The sequence below is a fragment of the Procambarus clarkii genome, chromosome 1, assembly GCF_040958095.1.
Source record: "Procambarus clarkii isolate CNS0578487 chromosome 1, FALCON_Pclarkii_2.0, whole genome shotgun sequence".
NCBI classification, from domain to species: Eukaryota; Metazoa; Arthropoda; class Malacostraca; order Decapoda; family Cambaridae; genus Procambarus; species Procambarus clarkii.
In genome coordinates this window covers 2681317-2699898 of record NC_091150.1, presented here as the reverse complement: position 1 = coordinate 2699898, position 18582 = coordinate 2681317, and the positions used below count along the sequence as shown (strand labels likewise).

At 45.5% G+C, this 18582-nt stretch overlaps 1 non-coding gene across 1 annotated transcript; it reads right to left on the bottom strand.

Annotated features, from left to right (window-relative positions):
• Positions 1-15177: 15177 nt before the first annotated feature.
• On the bottom strand, positions 15178-15249 carry TRNAP-UGG (transfer RNA proline (anticodon UGG)). The gene has a single exon. It is a non-coding gene; the product is annotated as a tRNA-Pro (tRNA).
• Positions 15250-18582: the final 3333 nt, after the last annotated feature.

Sequence of the window (18582 nt, the reverse complement as noted above, 5' to 3'; positions counted from 1 at the left end):
TCCAGGTCATCCTGTAGTCTCTGTCTATCTTCATCCGTCTTGATTCTTCTCATAATTTTTGCATCATCAGCAAACATTGAGAGGAATGAGTCTATACCCTCTGGAAGATCGTTCACATATATTAGTAACAGGATGGGTCCAAGTACTGAGCCCTGTGGGACTCTGCTGGTGACATCTCGCCACTCTGATGTCTTCCCCCTCACCGTTACTCGCTGTTTCCTGTTGCTTAAGTACTCCCTTATCCACTGGAGCACCTTCCCTTTTACTCCTGCCTGTTGCTCCAACTTTTTTAACAGCCTTTTATGGGGTACTGTGTCAAAGGCTTTTTGGCAATCCAGGAAAATGCAGTCGGCCCACCCTTCTCTTTCCTGCCTAATTTTTGTTGCCTGGTCATAAAATTCTATTAAACCTGTGAGACACGATTTACCATCTCTGAACCCATGTTGGTGGAGCGTTACAAAGTTATTTCCCTCCAGATGCTCTACGAGGCTTTTCCTCACGATCTTCTCCATCACCTTGCATGGTATACAAGTTAAGGAAACTGGCCTTTAATCCAGTGCCTCTTGCCTGTCACCCTTTTTGTATATTGGGACCACGTTAGCTGTCTTCCAACTTTCTGGTAAGTCTCCTTTTTCCAGTGACCTGTTATACACCATACAGAGTGGCACACTTAGTGCTTCTGCACCTTCTTTTAGTATCCATGGTGAGATTTTATCAGGCCCAACAGCCTTTGTCACATCCAGTTCCAGCAGACACCTTTTGACCTCATCAATGGTGAGGTCAAATTCCTCTAAGGTTGCTTGGTTTGCCGCCTCCTCATTTAGCGCATGGGATTCTCCTTGTTCTATTGTGAAGACCTCCTGGAATCTCTTGTTGAGTTCTTCACACACCTCCTTGTCATTCTCTGTGTATCTGTTCTCCCCTTTCCACGGCTTCATCACTTGTTCCTTCACAGCTGTTTTTCTATTGATGTGGCTGTGGAGCAACTTTGGTTGGGTCTTGGCTTTACTCGCGATGTCATTTTCAAACTGTCTCTCTGCTTCCCTCCTCACTCTGATGTACTCATTTCTGACCCTCTGGTATCTCTCTCTGCTCTCTGGTGTTCTGTTATTTCTGTAGTTTCTCCATGTTCTTTTACTCAGTTGTTTCGCTACTTTACATTCCTGGTTGAACCATGGGTTTTTCTGTTGTTTTTCGTTTTTCTCCTTTTGGACGGGGATAAACCTGTCTGCAGCTTCCTGGCACTTTTGGGTGACAAAATCCATCATGACCTGCACATTCTTGTCTCTAAGTTCTGTTTCCCATGGAATTCCCCTGAGGAAGTTCCTCATCTCGTCATATTTTCCTCTTCGGTAATTCAGTCTTTTCCCCTCCGCTCCTATCCTTGGATAGGTTATCCCTACCTCCACCAAGTACTCAAAGGTCAGTACACTGTGGTCACTCATTCCTATGGCGGCTTCAACTTTGACTTCCCTTATTTCTGACTCATTCAGGGTGAATATCAAGTCGAGTCTAGCTGGTTCATCATTGCCTCTCATTCTTGTGGGTTCCTTGACATGCTGGCTCAGAAAATTCCTTGTTGCCACTTCCAAGAGTTTAGCTCGCCACGTATCTGCACCACCATGTGGGACCCCATTCTCCCAGTCTATCTTACCATGGTTGAAATCACGCATGATTAAGAGTCTTGAGAAATTCCTGCAGGCAACTGAAGCTGCTCTCTCTATTATATTAATGGTTGCCATGTTGTTCCTATCAAACTCCTGTCTAGGTCTTCTGTCATTTAGGGGAGGGTTGTAAATGACTGTCACTATTATCTTACGTCCACCTATTGTTATAGTTCCTGTTATGTAATCTCTGAATCCGTCACAGCCCGGAATTTCCATCTCATCAAAACTCCAATCATTCCTTATCAGCAGGGCCACTCCTCCACCTCCTCTCCCTTCCCTCTCTTTCCTTACTATATAGTAGTCCTTTGGAAACACAGCATCTGTTATGACTCCTGACAATTTTGTTTCCGTCAGTCCTATTACATCTGGGTTTTCTTCTTGCACCCTTTCTGCCAGTTCACTTGCTTTATTGGTAATCCCATCAATGTTTGAGTACATTACCTTGAAGCTCACTTTCTTATATCCAATTTCACCCTCACTCCCCACAAGTGTAGGAGGGTGTTCTATGGTCATTGCTACTTGGGTAGGCTCATCCTCCTGTGGGGTAGTTTCCAGGGGTTCAGGGGGAGGTGAAGTGGGGGGTGGAGGGCTTAGGTCTTCCTCAGGCCTGCTTGGGGCAGGAAGAAGTCCTGGGGGTGAGGGAGCAGGGATTGCTTGGGGAGAGGGCGCGCCCTCCTGCGGTGTAGTTGACAGGGGTTTGGAGGGAGGTGGAGTGGGGGATAGAGGGCTTTGGTCTTGTTCAGGCCTGCTTGGGGCAGGGAGAAGAGCAGGGGCCGGGAAAGTAGGGGATACTTGGGGTAAGGGGAGGGGGAGGATTTGGGTTTCATGATGGGCATTATGCAGGGTCAAGGAAGGGTTTGTGCTGGGGGGTAGAGAGGGCCCTATTGGGTGGTGGGCTGGGGTGTTGCATTCCCCCCTGGGGTTCCTGGGTTGCTGGATTGGGGTTCCCCACTCCCCTCTGGGATTGCTGGGTTGGAGGCTGAGGTTCCCTGGCTCTCTTCCCTCTCCTTGCGCCTTTTCCTTGCATCTGCTGCCCTTACTATCTCGTCTCTGGTCATGTCCCTCTGAACATATACCTCTTTGTAGTTCCTTGCATACCTCAGTTTGCTCTTCCTTACTAGGATGTCCTCTTTGATGTCCTCGCTCTTGAATGCTACCTTGATCAATCTCTTTTTGTCTCTGTTGTACTGGCCAATCCGGAAAAACTGTTCTATGTCTCGTTCAACCCCTTCCATTCCTATCTCCTTTAATATCCCTGCCACTGCAGCTTTGTCTTTTGTTCTCGTTTCCTCCCTTGTGGAGCCCTGTTGTTCCTTCACACCTACCACTACTACAGCTCTTTTCCTTTCCATTAGCTGACTTGTGCATCTAGCTGCCTCCTGTGAGGTTACTGCTTTCATTACAACTTCCTTGACTGTGGACATTGCTCCTGGGCTCTTGAGCATTTCAGCAAAGGTTGGGCCAATTGTAGGGGTCCCTGCTATTGCTACATCTCCTGGCACCTGGGGGTTGGTCCCCTGGTCAGAGTCTGATGAGGGCCTGTTTTTAGGCTTTTTATCTCCTCTTGTGCTGCACTTAGTTCTATCTGCAGCTTACATATAGTTCCCCCTCAGGTCCTTCAATTCCCCACTGACTTCCTTCCATGCCTTAGCAATCATCTCCATGAATGACTCGTCCAGTCCCTCTCCTCCAGCTTCATTCTGTTGTCTTACCATCCCGCTTGACCTGTGAGTGTGTGTGTGTGTGTGTGTGCGTGTGTTTGTGTGTGTGTGTGTGTTTGTGTGTGTGTGTGTATGTGTGTGATATGTGTGTTTGTGTGTGTGTGTGTGTGTGTGTGTGTGTGTGTGTGCGTGTGTGTGTAATTACCTAAGTGTAGTTACAGGATGAGAGCTATGCTCGTGGTGTCCCGTCTTCCCAGCACTCTTTGTCATATAACGCTTTGAAACTACTGAGTGTGTGTGTGTGTGTGTGTGTGTGTGTGTGTACTCACCTAGTTGTACTCACCTAGTTGTGTTTGCGGGGGTTGAGCTCTGGCTCTTTGGTCCCGCCTCTCAATCGTCAATCAACAGGTGTACAGATTCCTGAGCCTATTGGGCTCTATCATATCTACACTTGAAACTGTGTATGGAGTCAGCCTCCACCACATCACCCCCTAATGCATTCCATTTGTCAACCACTCTGACACTAAAAAAGTTCTTTCTAATATCTCTGTGGCTCATTTGGGCACTCAGTTTCCACCTGTGTCCCCTTGTGCGTGTTCCCCTTGTGTTAAATAGACTGTCTTTATCTACCCTATCAATTCCCTTCAGAATCTTGAATGTGGTGATCATGTCCCCCCTAACTCTTCTGTCTTCCAGCGAAGTGAGGTTTAATTCCCGTAGTCTCTCCTCGTAGCTCATACCTCTCAGCTCGGGTACTAGTCTGGTGGCAAACCTTTGAACCTTTTCCAGTTTAGTCTTATCCTTGACTAGATATGGACTTGATGCTGGGGCTGCATACTCCAGGATTGGCCTGACATATGTGGTATACAAGGTTCTGAATGATTCTTTACACAAGTTTCTGAATGCCGTTCGTATGTTGGCCAGCCTGGCATATGCCGCTGATGTTATCCGCTTGATATGTGCTGCAGGAGACAGGTCTGGCGTGATATCAACCCCCAAGTCTTTTTCCTTCTCTGACTCCTGAAGAATTTCCTCTCCCAGATGATACCTTGTATCTGGCCTCCTGCTCCCTACACCTATCTTCATTACATTTGAAGATAGGTGCACCTATCTCTACACCTATCTTCATTACATTTGGTTGGGTTAAACTCTAACAACCATTTGTTTGACCATTCCTTCAGCTTGTCTAGGTCTTCTTGAAGCCTCAAACAGTCCTCTTCTGTTTTAATCCTTCTCATAATTTTAGCATCGTCCGCAAACATTGAGAGAAATGAATCGATACCCTCCGGGAGATCATTTACATATATCAGAAACAAGATAGGACCGAGTACAGAGCCCTGTGGGACTCCACTGGTGACTTCACGCCAATCGGAGGTCTCACCTCTCACCGTAACTCTCTGCTTCCTATTGCTTAGATACTCCCTTATCCACTGGAGCACCTTACCAGCTACACATGCCTGTCTCTCCAGCTTATGTACCAGCCTCTTATGCGGTACTGTGTCAAAGGCTTTCCGACAATCTAAGAAAATGCAGTCCGCTCAGCCCTCTCTTTCTTGCTTAATCTTTGTCACCTGATCGTAGAATTCTATCAAGCCTGTTAGGCAAGATTTACCCTCCCTGAACCCATGTTGGCGATTTGTCACGAAGTCCCTTCTCTCCAGATGTGTTACCAAGTTTTTTCTCACGATCTTCTCCATCACCTTGCATGGTATACAAGTCAAGGACACTGGCCTGTAGTTCAGTGCCTCTTGTCTGTCGCCCTTTTTGTATATTGGGACCACATTCGCCGTCTTCCATATTTCTGGTAGGTCTCCCGTCTCCAGTGACTTACTATACACTATGGAGAGTGGCAAGCAAAGTGCCTCTGCACACTCTTTCAGTACCCATGGTGAGATCCCATCTGGACCAACAACCTTTCTAACATCCAGATCCAGCAGGTGTCTCTTGACCTCCTCTCTCGTAATTTCGAACTCTTCCAAGGCCGCCTGGTTTACCTCCCTTTCTCCTAGCACAGTGACCTCACCTTGTTCTATTGTGAAGACCTCCTGGAACCTCTTGTTGAGTTCTTCACACACCTCTCTGTCATTCTCTGTATACCTGTCCTCGCCTGTTCGAAGTTTCAATACCTGTTCTTTCACTGTTGTTTTCCTTCTGATGTGACTGTGGAGTAGCTTTGGTTCGGTCTTGGCTTTGTTTGCTATATCATTTTCAAAATTTTTCTCTGCTTCTCTGCTCACCCTGACGTACTCATTCCTGGTTCTCTGGTATCTCTCTCTGCTTTCTGGTGTTCTGTTATTCCGGAAGTTCCTCCACGCCCTTTTGTTCAGCTTCTTCGCTTCCACACATGCCCTATTATACCATGGATTCTTCTGTTGCTTCTCGGATTTTTCCCTTTGGGCCGGGATGAACCTGTTTACTGCCTCCTGACACTTTTGGGTAACATAGTCCATCATACCCTGTACAGACTTGTCTCTGAGGTCTGTGTCCCAAGGTATTTCACTTGGGAAACTTCTCATCTGTTCATAATTCCCCTTTCGGTATGCCAGCTTTTTTATTCCTAGTTCTTTTTGGGGGGAGATAAGTCCTAGCTCTACCAGGTACTCAAAGTTCAATACACTGTGGTCACTCATTCACAAGGGCGCTTCCATCTTAACTTCCCTTATATCCCACTCATTTAGGGTAAATATCAAATCAAGCATTGCTGGTTCATCTTCTCCTCTCATTCTTGATGGTTCTTTGATGTGCTGGCTTAGAAAGTTTCTTGTTGCCACGTCCAGCAGCTTAGCTCTCCATGTTTCTGGTCCTCCATGCGGGTCTCTGTTCTTCCAATCTATCTTCCCATGGTTTAAGTCTCCCATAATTAGTAGTCCAGATCCATTCCTGCTAGCAACAGAAGCTGCTCTTTCTATTATGTTAATGGTGGCCATGTTGTTTCTATCATATTCCTGTCTAGGTCTTCTGTCATTTGGTGGTAGATTATATATGACTACGACTATAATTTTTTTCCCTCCATTTGTTACAGTACCTGCTATGTAGTCACTGAAACCTTCACAGCCCTGTTTGTGTGTTTGTGTGTGTGTGTGTACTCACCTAGTTGTACTCACCTAGTTGTGCTTGCAGGGATTGTGCTTGCAGGGATTGAGCTCTGCCTCTTTGATCCCACCTCGCAACCATCAATCAACTGATGTACATATTCCTCAGCCTTCAGGGCTCTATCACATCTACATATAAATATATTTACATGAGTACTCACCTAATTGTGCTTGTGGGGGTTGAGCTCTGGCTCTTTGGTCCTGCCTCTCAACTGTCAATCAACCGATGTACAGATTCCTGAGTCTACTGGGCTCTATCATATCTACATTAGAAACTGTGAATGGAGTCAGCCTCCACCACCACCTACGCATTCAAGACATTAACCTTCAGTGGGTTACACAATATCGATATCTCGGAGTGTGGATTGATTTTAAAATGACATTCAATAAGCAAATTCAATATCTAAAGGAGAAAGCAAAGTCACGAATAAATATAATGAGAGCAATCACAGGGCCCCGTCTAGGAGCGGGACACAGAGTGTTGAGAATGTTTTACATACACGCCGTTCGTTCCCTGGTTGATTATGCAGCGCCTGCCTTACTCACTCTTTCTCCTGGTCAGTGGGCAAACGTTGAGGTTCTTCAAAATGATGCATTGCGAATCATAACAGGTGCTCCCAGATGGACTAAAATACTGAACCTAAGACTAGAAACAAAGCTAACGTCGATTGAAATAAGAGTAAAGGGGATTGCTGCGTGCATGCTGACCGAGATATTGACTAGACCTAGAATCAGTTCACTTAAAGATATAATCACTGGAGCACTAACTCTGGACAGACGAGCCTCCAATGGCAACAGATGGACCCATTGTGCGATAAACACCATCAATACGTTCGATATGACAAACACAGTCACTGAGAGGGGTGTCGACGACATACATGCAGACTTTGTTATACAAGCCCCTTGGGAATCTCTGCCAGCAGACTTTAAGATTATGGCTCTTGAAGGAAAGAAGAACCAGACACATCCTCATCTGCTACGTAACATTGCACAGATGCATATAGAAGCAAACATGGCATCCGACAGCTTCACTTACTTCACGGATGGGTCAGTAGAGCAGCAGGGACAAGAAACCGGAGCTGCAGTTACAGCAGGAAACTCTGTATATAGTTGGAGGCTCTCAAATGGGTGTTCGACTTTACAAACAGAGATGCTAGCCATTCAAAAGGCTTTGGAACATGCTCTTGCTGAACACCGACAACATGTTATCATCCATACAGATTCGAGAACCGCCATTGAAACCTTGCAACAAGAACACATATGTGTTAACATACATCTGATCACAAGTTACCCAAACGACAAGGCCGACGGGTACTTATCAACTGGGTGCCAAGTCATGTGGGACTAATAGGTAATGACATTGCAGACGAAGCTGCAAAACTTGCTACTAAGAGGAGAAATGTAGACATTTACATACCACAGAGTCTATCCCAGATGAAGAAAGTAATTCGAAACAGAGCAATGCGAAAGATGTACAGTGACCACACCACAGCAGTTGCAACATCAGGATCTGCGGGTTGGTACAAGAATTCAACCAACTACGAACCACTTACTTTGATGAAAGGGGGCAGTAGACCAACAGAAGTGCACTTACATCGCATCAGGCTTGGATACCCATGTGCATGGGAAATAGGCTTACAGGTTCCGGAAGGTGAGACGAAATGTCAACACTGTGGAGAAATGCCCGACAGACCACTGGAACATTATCTAACACAGTGCACAGTTACAAACCCATTAAGATTTCAACTTAGATTCAACAGAGCAGCGGAAGTTGTTAACCACATATGGCAAAATCTTACTGAAGCGACCATACGAGTCATAAATATTCATCCTCCGCCCAAGTAAAACAGACACAAGCATCACTTAGTAGGCCAGCCAGAGGCTTAGGGCACGCGCAGGATTATCCCTGCTAAAAAGAAAGAAAAAAAAAAAAAAAAGCCTCCACCACATGGAGGTGCACGCCAAATGCATTCCCTCTGTTAACTACTCCGATTCTGAAAATGTTCTTTCTAACATCCCTGTGGCTCATTTGGGTACTCAGTTTCCACCTGTGTCAAAAATTTGGGAACATAAAGTGATCTGATGTTCTCATCACTAAAATATAAGAAAAACAGTTAAAAAATAAAATGAAAATATGAAAAATAAAATATACTATACTCACGAAATGAACAGTATGGTAAACATCACAGCTCAATTTCAAAGCAATTCACTCAAAATAATTAAATCAAAATTAAAATAAATAAAAATCTATGAAAATTCAATTTAAATGCAATCAGAAACATTGAAATGGAATTGTAACATATTTTGCATAACATGTGTGTTCAGTGGGCTCCTGAGCTACTGTGCAGTGAGGACGTGTCGCCTGCTGCTCCGGTGGTTTGAGTCGGTTCTCACTACGTGAAGCGAGCCATGGGGAAGGCTCAGCGCAAGAGGGAATGGACGCAGCTTTCGGACGAGGAAGGATGAGGGACCGATGTGCAGCAGGCCCCAAAGAAAACTGCTATCGAGGCTTTACCACTTGCTTCTACCAGCAAGTCAGCGGACGTAATGGACCTAGAGAGGACAGCGTCAGTCACACACCAGCCAGTGTCAGTCAATGCTTCTCTGTCCGCAACGCTGCCGCGGGACGGCAGTATGAGTCAGGAGAGGACACCACCGGTTTCACGCCAGCCAATGTCGGCCATTGTTCCTCTCTCCACAGCCCAGCCGCAGGACAGCAGTATGGGACAGGGGAGGACACCACCAGTCTCACACCAGACTTCGCCAGCCTCTGCACTTCTTCCGAAATTCAAGATAATGCAGACCGACCACTTTCCTACAGCATATGGAGTAGTAACGGCGATGGAAAAAGAACAACCAGAGCTCAAACTTTCCATTACAGTCAACCTGAAGGGAGAAATAATACTGACACCTCAAGACCAACAGACTGCACATTACTTAGAGACGGTAAGAGTCCTGCAGGGGAAACCTGTGTGCTTGGTAAAGCTGGACCCTTCAGAACGACGCACACGAGTCGTGCTTTTGGGATACCCAATCGACTTTCCCCTGGATCCAGTGCTAGAACACAAGCAAGTCCTGAGTGCGGAACGTTGCCACACAAAAGTAGACAAGGCAGCGACGCGTCAGGTTCTGGTGACCGTCATGGGACATGTGCCGGAAACTTTCGGTCTTGGAAATTGGGGGACATACCGACAGAGGCCATACGTCCCGGAACCCCTACGCTGCTTCAGGTGTCAGAAATACGGCCACCATCAGTCACGCTGCACAGGACAGGAGAGGTGCGGAGTGTGCAGCCTGAGACATCCCACCAAAGACTGTATTGCCAAGCACAAGGCAAACCAGACCACTACAGCCAAATGTCCAAATTGTGGAGGCAAACATCATGCCTGGAGCACAACCTGCTCTGCACGGAAACAAAAAGTGCAGACAGCTCAGGCCAGGATCAACACACTGCCCAGCGATACGTACCCCAACACCAACGTCTGGAACACTCGTGCACAGCCACAACAGCCACCCGCTCTCACGGAGCAAAATTTCCCGAATCTGTCACTTCCGAATCAGACATTACACGAAAGTGTTGCAGAAGTCCAGCAAATGCAAAAGAGCAGAAAACACTTACTTTCGGAATCTACTCACCAGCTATACAGTTTTACCGAGGTCCAGCTGAAAACCATCGTGAAGATCATGGCAGAGACCATTATCAATTGCCTACAGATGACGCAGAACGCCTCACAACAACAGACTCAAGACATCACTTGTGTGATAATGGACAAGATCGTGCAGCAGACCACAGTTACACGAGAAATAGACAGTCTCCGACAGGATGGAGCACAAGAGGACAAACAACGCAACTTGGTTATACTGACTACCGACAACAGTCGGCTAGTCAAGACACCGGAACATCAACATTCACAAACGCAACTGCAAGACGCTGTGACCACCCACGGTCAACAGAATCTTCACACACAGGAGACAGACAACAACAGCCAATGCAGTCTGATCTGCAGCAACGCCAACAAAGACGTATTGAACAGCAGAGATGCGCAGGTTCCGCCAACACAAGAAACGGCCGCGAGCAATCAATGCAGTCCGACTTGCAGCAATACCACCAACAAAGTGATGGACCACAGTTCTGCACAGATTCCGACAATGCCGGGGTTGACCACGGACAATCAATGCAGTCCGACCTGCTGCACTTCCAACAACATAGCGATGGACCACAGTTATGCACAGATTCCAACAACGTCGGGGATGACCACGAACTATCAATGCAGTCCGATTTGCAGCGACACGACTTGCGAGGCGGAGAATATAGAAGTCGATTCCGAGGAGGAGTTCTAGTAGAACAAGCAACACCAACCGAACCCGTCGTCTGGCCATTACGAATTCTGCAGTGGAACATTCAAGGTCTTGGAAATAAAAAACACACACTTCAGGAGGCTGCAATCGGCACGAAAGCAGATATAATCGTTTTGGAAGAAACTCTTTTCCCGGCCACGAAATCCTTCAGATTAGCTGGATATCAGCACTATGTTCTACCGTATGAGCAGGGGAGACTACGAGGATTAATGACCCTAGTCAGAAACACCATACCCAGCAAGAAAATAGACTCAGTTTCATGTGGGGATGGAGTAGAGGTATTAGCAGTTACAGTGAATATGGCTAATTTTGAGCTCCGCATATACAACGTCTACAAGCCCCCTAGACGTAAACTGGAAGCAGAGGCAGTGCTTGCCTTGGCCACGCAGGAAAATTTTATTATTGCTGGAGATTTTAATGCTCATCATCCAGAGTTAGGTGCAACTGGACCAGCCAATGCAGATGGGCGCCATTTAGCTGCAGCTCTGCGAGAAGTACCTGAAATTACACTTCTCAACACTGGGGAACCCACTCACATTCTAGGAGGTTCCCTTGATCTTACATTCATCTCAACAGCACTCAAGCATCAGGCGAAGTGGGAAGTAGACCCGGTGATCACCAGTGACCACTATGCTACTGTCACGACACTCAACCTGGCACGACCTCCTACACCACCTGCGCAGCCTCGGTGGAATTTAGGAAAGGCCAATTGGAATGTATACCAGGAAGAACTTGAAAAATGGTATGCAACGTACACGCCACCTGAGGATTTGAACATTCACGAGACCAATCTGCAGGAAGCCGTTGCAGCTGCTGCGAACACAGCTATTCCAATCATTATCGCAGGTAACACAAAACGAAAGAACTATTGGTTCTATAGTAATGACGTTAAAGAACAGAACCACAGAGTCAATATCTTCAGAAAACATCTAAAGAGAAACCCCACACCAGAAGGTAGAACTCTGCTACGAGCGGTGATATCTGAAGCAAGGCGAGTTTCTAGAGAAGTAAAGGAGGCAAGATGGTTTGAGTGGTGTCAAACTCTAAATGAACATAGTAGTGTTGGCAAGATATGGGGTCAGATTAAAACTATATCAGGTCGACCAGCCCGGCCACAGGCATGTATTCAACCATTGCAGGAGGCTGAGAGACTTGCTCTCCAATTTGCAGAAAGAACAGCTTCATATCAGCTTCCTGCAATGGTCCGAAGGCAGCAAGAACACTTAAAACAAGAGAGGATGACAGTCATTCATGAGGGCATAGCTATTAATGACGAATGTGACTGTCCCTTCACCGAACAGGAACTAAGCAGAGCCAAAAAAGGTGGTAAGGACACTGCACCAGGTGCTGATAACATTACATACTCAATGATCGCACATGCAGGTCCTGCTGGAGACCGAGGGATATTGGACGTCATCAATGCGTCTTGGCAGCAAGGCAAACTACCGCCCTCTTGGAAGAAAGCAGACATCATCCCGATTCCTAAGCCGAATGAACCTGGCAATTACAGACCCATTTCATTAACATCATGCGTTAGTAAAACTGCTGAACGGATGGTCTTAAATAGGCTACTGAGGAAGACTGGAGACCTTCATAAACACATATTTGGCTTCACTAGACGAGTAGGTACTGCAAACTGCATAGCGACATTACTAGGAACAGTTAACTCAGGTCCAGCTATAGTGGTCTTCCTTGATCTGGAGAAAGCGTTTGAACTTGCAAGCCCGCCAGCAATACTACACACCTTAGTTAAAAAAGGTGTGAGGGGGAAAATGCTAGCATGGATTCAAGATTACCTAAGTCACAGGTATGCCAGAGTAAAGTTGCAAGGACAAGTGTCGGACTACCACTTGCACGAGAATGGGACTCCACAAGGAGGAGTCCTCAGTCCTAGTCTTTTTAACATCCTTATGGAAAACCTTGTTACCATGTCCTTTACAGAAGGTGTTACATTGCTAAGCTATGCTGATGATCTAGCATTAGTCGTTACGGGTCCTTCACTTCTACATAAAGCTCAAGGTGCTTTAGATCAAGTGGCATCTGAATGCAGTGTTTTAGGGCTAAAAATATCTGCACAGAAGTCTAAGGCGATGAGACTAGGTGGCAAGGCTCCAGACAGGCACCTACGCATTCAGGACATTAACCTTCAGTGGGTTACACAATATCGATATCTCGGAGTGTGGATTGATTTTAAAATGACATTCCATAAGCAAATTCATTATCTAAAGGAGAAAGCAAAGTCACGAATAAATATAATGAGAGCAATCACAGGGCCCCGTCTAGGAGCGGGACACAGAGTGTTGAGAATGTTTTACATACACGCCGTTCGTTCCCTGGTTGATTATGCAGCGCCTGCCTTACTCTTTCTCCTGGTCAGTGGGCGAACGTTGAGGTTCTTCAAAATGATGCATTGCGAGTCATAACAGGTGCTCCCAGATGGACTAAAATCCTGAACCTAAGACTAGAGACAAAGCTAACGTCGATTGAAATAAGGGTAAAGGGGATTGCTGCGTGCATGCTGACCAAGATATTGACTACACCTAGAATCAGTTCACTTAAAGATATGATCACTGGAGCACTAACTCTGGACAGAAGAGCCTCCACTGGCAACAGGTGGACCCATTGTGCGATAAACGCCATCGATACATTCGATATGGCAAACACAGTCACTGAGAGGGGTGTCGACGACGTACATGCAGATTTTGTTATACAAGCCCCTTGGGAATCTCTGCCAGCAGACTTTCAGATTATGGCTCTTGACGGGAAGAAGAACCAGACACATCCTCATCTGCTCCGTCACTTTGCACAGATGCATATAGCAGCAAACATGGCATCCGACAGCTTCACTTACTTCACGGATGGGTCAGTAGACCAGCAGGGACAAGAAACCGGAGCTGCAGTTAACGCAGGAAACTCTGTATATAGTTGGAGGCTCTCAAATGGGTGTTCGACTTTACAGACTGAGATGCTAGCCATTCAAAAGGCTTTGGAACATGCTCTTGCTGAACACCGACAGCATGTTATCATCCATGATTCGAGAACCGCCATTGAAACCTTGCAACAGGAACACCTATGTGATAACATCCATCTGATCACCAATGTCTTATCATTCATGCACACACTCAAACGACAAGGCCGACGGGTGCTAATCAACTGGGTGCCAAGTCATGTGGGACTATTAGGTAATGACATTGCAGACGACGCTGCAAAACTTGCTACTAAGAGGAGGAATGTAGACATTTACATACCACAGAGTCTCTCCCAGATGAAGAAAGTGATTCGAAACAGAGCAATGCGAAAGATGTACAGTGACCACAGCACAGCAGTTGCAACATCAGGATCTGCGGGTTGGTACAAGAATTCAACCAACTACGAACCACTTAGTTTGATGAACGGAGGCAGTCGAACAACAGAAGTGCACTTACATCGCATCAGGCTTGGATACCCATGTGCATGGGAAATAGGCTTACGGGTTCCGGAAGGTGAGAGGAAATGTCAACACTGTGGAGAAATGCCCGACAGACCACTGGAACATTATCTAACACAGTGCGCAGTTACAAACCCGTTAAGATTTCACCTTCGATTCAACAGAGCAGAGGAAGTTGTTAAACACATATGGCAACATCTTACTGAAGCGACCATACGAGTCATTCATACTCATCCTCCGCCCAGGTAAAACAGAACCAAGCATCACTTAGTGGGCCAGCCAGAGGCTTAGGGCCCGCGCAGGATTATCCCTGCTAAAAAGAAAAAAAAAAAAAAAAAAAAACATGTGTGTTGTTCTTACATGCAACGGATGGCGCTGTTTTTCAAGAAAAACATAATTTTACCTGTCACAGGTGTGGCTTCCATACCTATTCCTACAAAATGAATGGTATGGTAAACAACACAGCTCAATTTCAATGCAATGTCACACAAAATTATTCATTAAAAAATAATATAAATCGAAATCTATGAAAATATAATTTATCAATGCAATCGGAAACATTGAAATGGAATTTGTGACATATTTAGTATAGCGTGCATGTTGTTATTATGTGCAACAGATGCCGCTGTTTCTCAAAAAATGCACGTTTTTACCTGTCAAAAGTTTACCTGTCATCTATATAATAGATATATAAAAAGACGCACCTATTCGAGTGCAATGTTGTGTCAAAATTTCAAAGCAATCGGTGAAGAACTTTCGGAGATTAGCGATTCTTAACAAACGAACATTTCCATTTTCATTTATATAGATTAGTTAATTACATTTTAAATTATATGCATCATACTGGTTTGCTAATTAAAAATTAAGTCTTATGGTGTCTCCTATGTTTAATAGTGCATTTCTTAATGTTGGTAAAATGTAAGCAATTAATTTTACAGTATAATTAACTTGCTCTGGAAGGAAAATATTGAGGGCCTGTCCGGGAGTTGAACCCGGGACCTCCTGCACCCAAAGCAGGAATCATACCACTAGACCAACAGGCCGTGGATATTTGAGTTTAGTTACGTTATTTAAATCTCCTTTTTACAATGAAATATGCCTATTGAAAATTATCAGAGCCTTTGTTCGGGATTCGAACCCGGGTCACAAGAATTTAGAGCAAGCAATGTTTTTCTTGAACAAAGTATAATTTTCAGCATGTGATCAACCAACTGGTAAACATCGCACACTTCCTCATCGTTTGTAGTGAATCTGCCAGACCGTATCCTCAATTTCATTACCAGTTCCTTAACTGTTTTCCTTCTTCTGATGTGGCTGTGGAGCAATTTAGGTTGAGTATTTTCCATACTTGCTATCTCATTTTCGTATTGTCCTTCTGCCTCTCTCCTCACCCTGACGTATTCATTTCTTGCACTCTGGTATCTTTCTCGGCTCTCAAGTGTCCTGTTATTTCTATTGTTTCTCCGCACCCTTGTATGTTGTTGCCTTACCAGCGTACATCTCTAATTAAACCATGGGATTCTCATCTGCATTTCGTTTTTTTCCTTTAAGACCGGGACAAACTTGTCTGCTGCCGCCTTGAACTTCTTCGTGATGTAGTCCATCATATCTTGGGCCGTCTTTTCCCTGAGCTTTCCCAAGTTATATATGTTACGAATTTTCTTATCTCCTCGTAGTTTCCCTTTCGGAATACCAGCCTTTTGTTTTCAGGTCCCTTCCTTGAGTATATTAACCATTCTTCGACCAAATACTCAAACGTGATTACACTGTAATTGCTTATTCCGACTGGGGCCTCGAAACCGATTTCCCTTAAGTCGGAGTCGTTCAGAATGAAGACTAGGTTGAGTCTCGCACATTATCGTTTCCTCTCATCCTAGTGGGTCCCCTGACATGCTGCGTTAAAAGGTTTTGTCGCCACCTCAAATAGTTTAGCTCATCATGTTTCCTCACCTCCGTGTTGTTCATTGTTCTCCCAGTCTATCCTTCCATGATTGATATTCCCCATGATGAGCAGAAGGGATCGGTTTCTACAGGCAGCAGTGGCTGCCCTCTGAATTATAGTGTTAACTGCCATGATGTTTCTGTCATCCTCTTGCCTGGGTTTTCTGTCGTTTGGTGGAGGGTTATATATCACCGCTACTTCCACTCATAATGTTCCCATCGTCATGGTGCATGTAATGTACAGTACCCCTAGCAGCCTGGGATAACCATCTTTTTGAACCTCCATTCCTTTATCATCAAGGAGTGTGTGTGTGAGTATGTGTGTGTAATTACCTAAGTGTAATTACCTAACTGTAGTTACAGGATGAGAGCTACGCCCGTGGTGTCCCGTCTTCCCAGCACTCTTTGTCATATAACGCTTTGAAACTACTGAGTGTGTGTGTGTGTGTGTGTGTGTGTGTGTGTGTGTGTGTGTGTGTGTGTGTGTGTGTGTGTGTGTGTGTGTGTGTGTGTGTGTGTGTGTGTGTGTGTGTGTGTATGTGTGTGTGTGTGTGTGTGTGTGTGTGTGTGTGTGTGTGTGTGTGCGTACTCACCTAGTTGTACTCACCTAGTTGTGCTTGCGGGGGGTTGAGCTCTGGATCTTTGGTCCCGCCTCTCAACTGTCAATCAACAGGTGTACAGGTTCCTAAGTCTATTGGGCTCTATCATATCTACACTTGAAACTGTGTATGGAGTCAGCCTCCACCACATCACTTCCTAATGCATGCCATTTGTCAACCACTCTGACACTAAAAAAGTTCTTTCTAATATCTCTGTGGCTCATTTGGGCACTCAGTTTCTACCTGTGTCCCCTAGTGCGTGTGCCTCTTGTGTTAAACAGCCTGTCTTTATCAACCCAGTCGATTCCCTTGAGGATCTTGAATGTGGTGATCATGTCCCCCCTAACTCCTCTGTCTTCCAACGAAATGAGGTTTAATTCCCGTAGTCTCTCCTCGTAGCTCATACCTCTCAGCTCGGGTACTAGTCTGGTGGCAAATTTTTGAACCTTTTCGATTTTAGTCTTATGCTTGACTAGATATGGACTATATGCTGGTGCCGCATACTCCAGGATTGGTCTGACATATGTGGTATATAATGTTCTGAAAGATTCCTTACACAAGTTTCTAAAGGCCGTTCTTATGTTAGCCAATCTGGCATATGCTGCTGCTGTTATCCTCTTGATATGAGCTTCAGGGGACAGGTCTGGCGTGATATCAACCTCCAGGTGTTTCTCTCTCTCTGACTCTTGAAGTATTTCATCTCGCAAGTGATACTTTGTATCTGGTCTCCTGCTTCCTACCCCTATCTTCATTACATTACATTTGCTTGGATTAAACTCTAACAGCCATTTGTTCGACCATTCCTGCAGCTTATCCAGGTCTTCTTGAAGCCTCAAGCTGTCCTCCTCTGTCTTAATCCTTCTCATAATTTTGGCGTCGTCAGCAAACATTGAGAGGAATGAGTCTATATCCTCTGGGAGATCATTTACGTATATCAGAAACAGGATAGGTTCAAGTACAGAGCCCTGTGGGACTCTACTGGTGACTTCACGCCAGTCTGAGGTCTCACCCCTCACTGTAACTCTCTGCTTCCTATTGTTTAGGTACTCCTTTATCCACTGGAGCGCCCTACCAGTTACTCCTGCCTGTTTCTCCAGCTTATGCATCAACCTTTTATGGGGTACTGTGTCAAAGGCTTTCCGACAGTCCAAAAAAATGCAGTCCGCCCATCCTTCTCTTTCTTGCTTAATCTTTGTCACCAGATCATAGGATTCTATCAAGCCTGTAAGGCAAGATTTACCCTCCCTGAACCCATGTTGATGGGTTGTCACGAAGTCTCTTCTCTCCAGATGGGTTACTAGGTTTTTTCTCACAATCTTCTCCATCACCTTGCATGGTATACAAGTTAAGGACACTGGCCTGTAGTTCAGTGCCTCTTGTCTGTCACCCTTTTTAAATATTGGTACTACATTAGCAGTCTTCCATACTTCTGGTAGGTCTCCCGTTTCCAGTGACCTACTATACACTATGGAGAGTAGCAAGCAAAGTGCTCCTGCACACTCTTTCAATACCCATGGTGAGATTCCTTCCGGTCCAACAGCTTTTCTCACATCCAGCTTCAATAGGTGCTTCTTGACCTCATCTCTTGTAATTTCGAACCTTTCCAAGGTCACCTGGTTTGCTGCCACCTCTCCTAGCGCCGTGACTTCTTCCGTTCTATTGTAAAGACCTCCTGGAACCTTTTGTTGAGTTCTTCACACACCTCTTTGTCATTCTCTGTGTACCTGTCCTCGCCCACCCTAAGTTTCATCACCTGTTCCTTCACTGTTGTCTTCCTCCTGATGTGACTGTGTAGTAGCTTTGGTTCGGTCTTGGCTTTATTAGCTATATCATTTT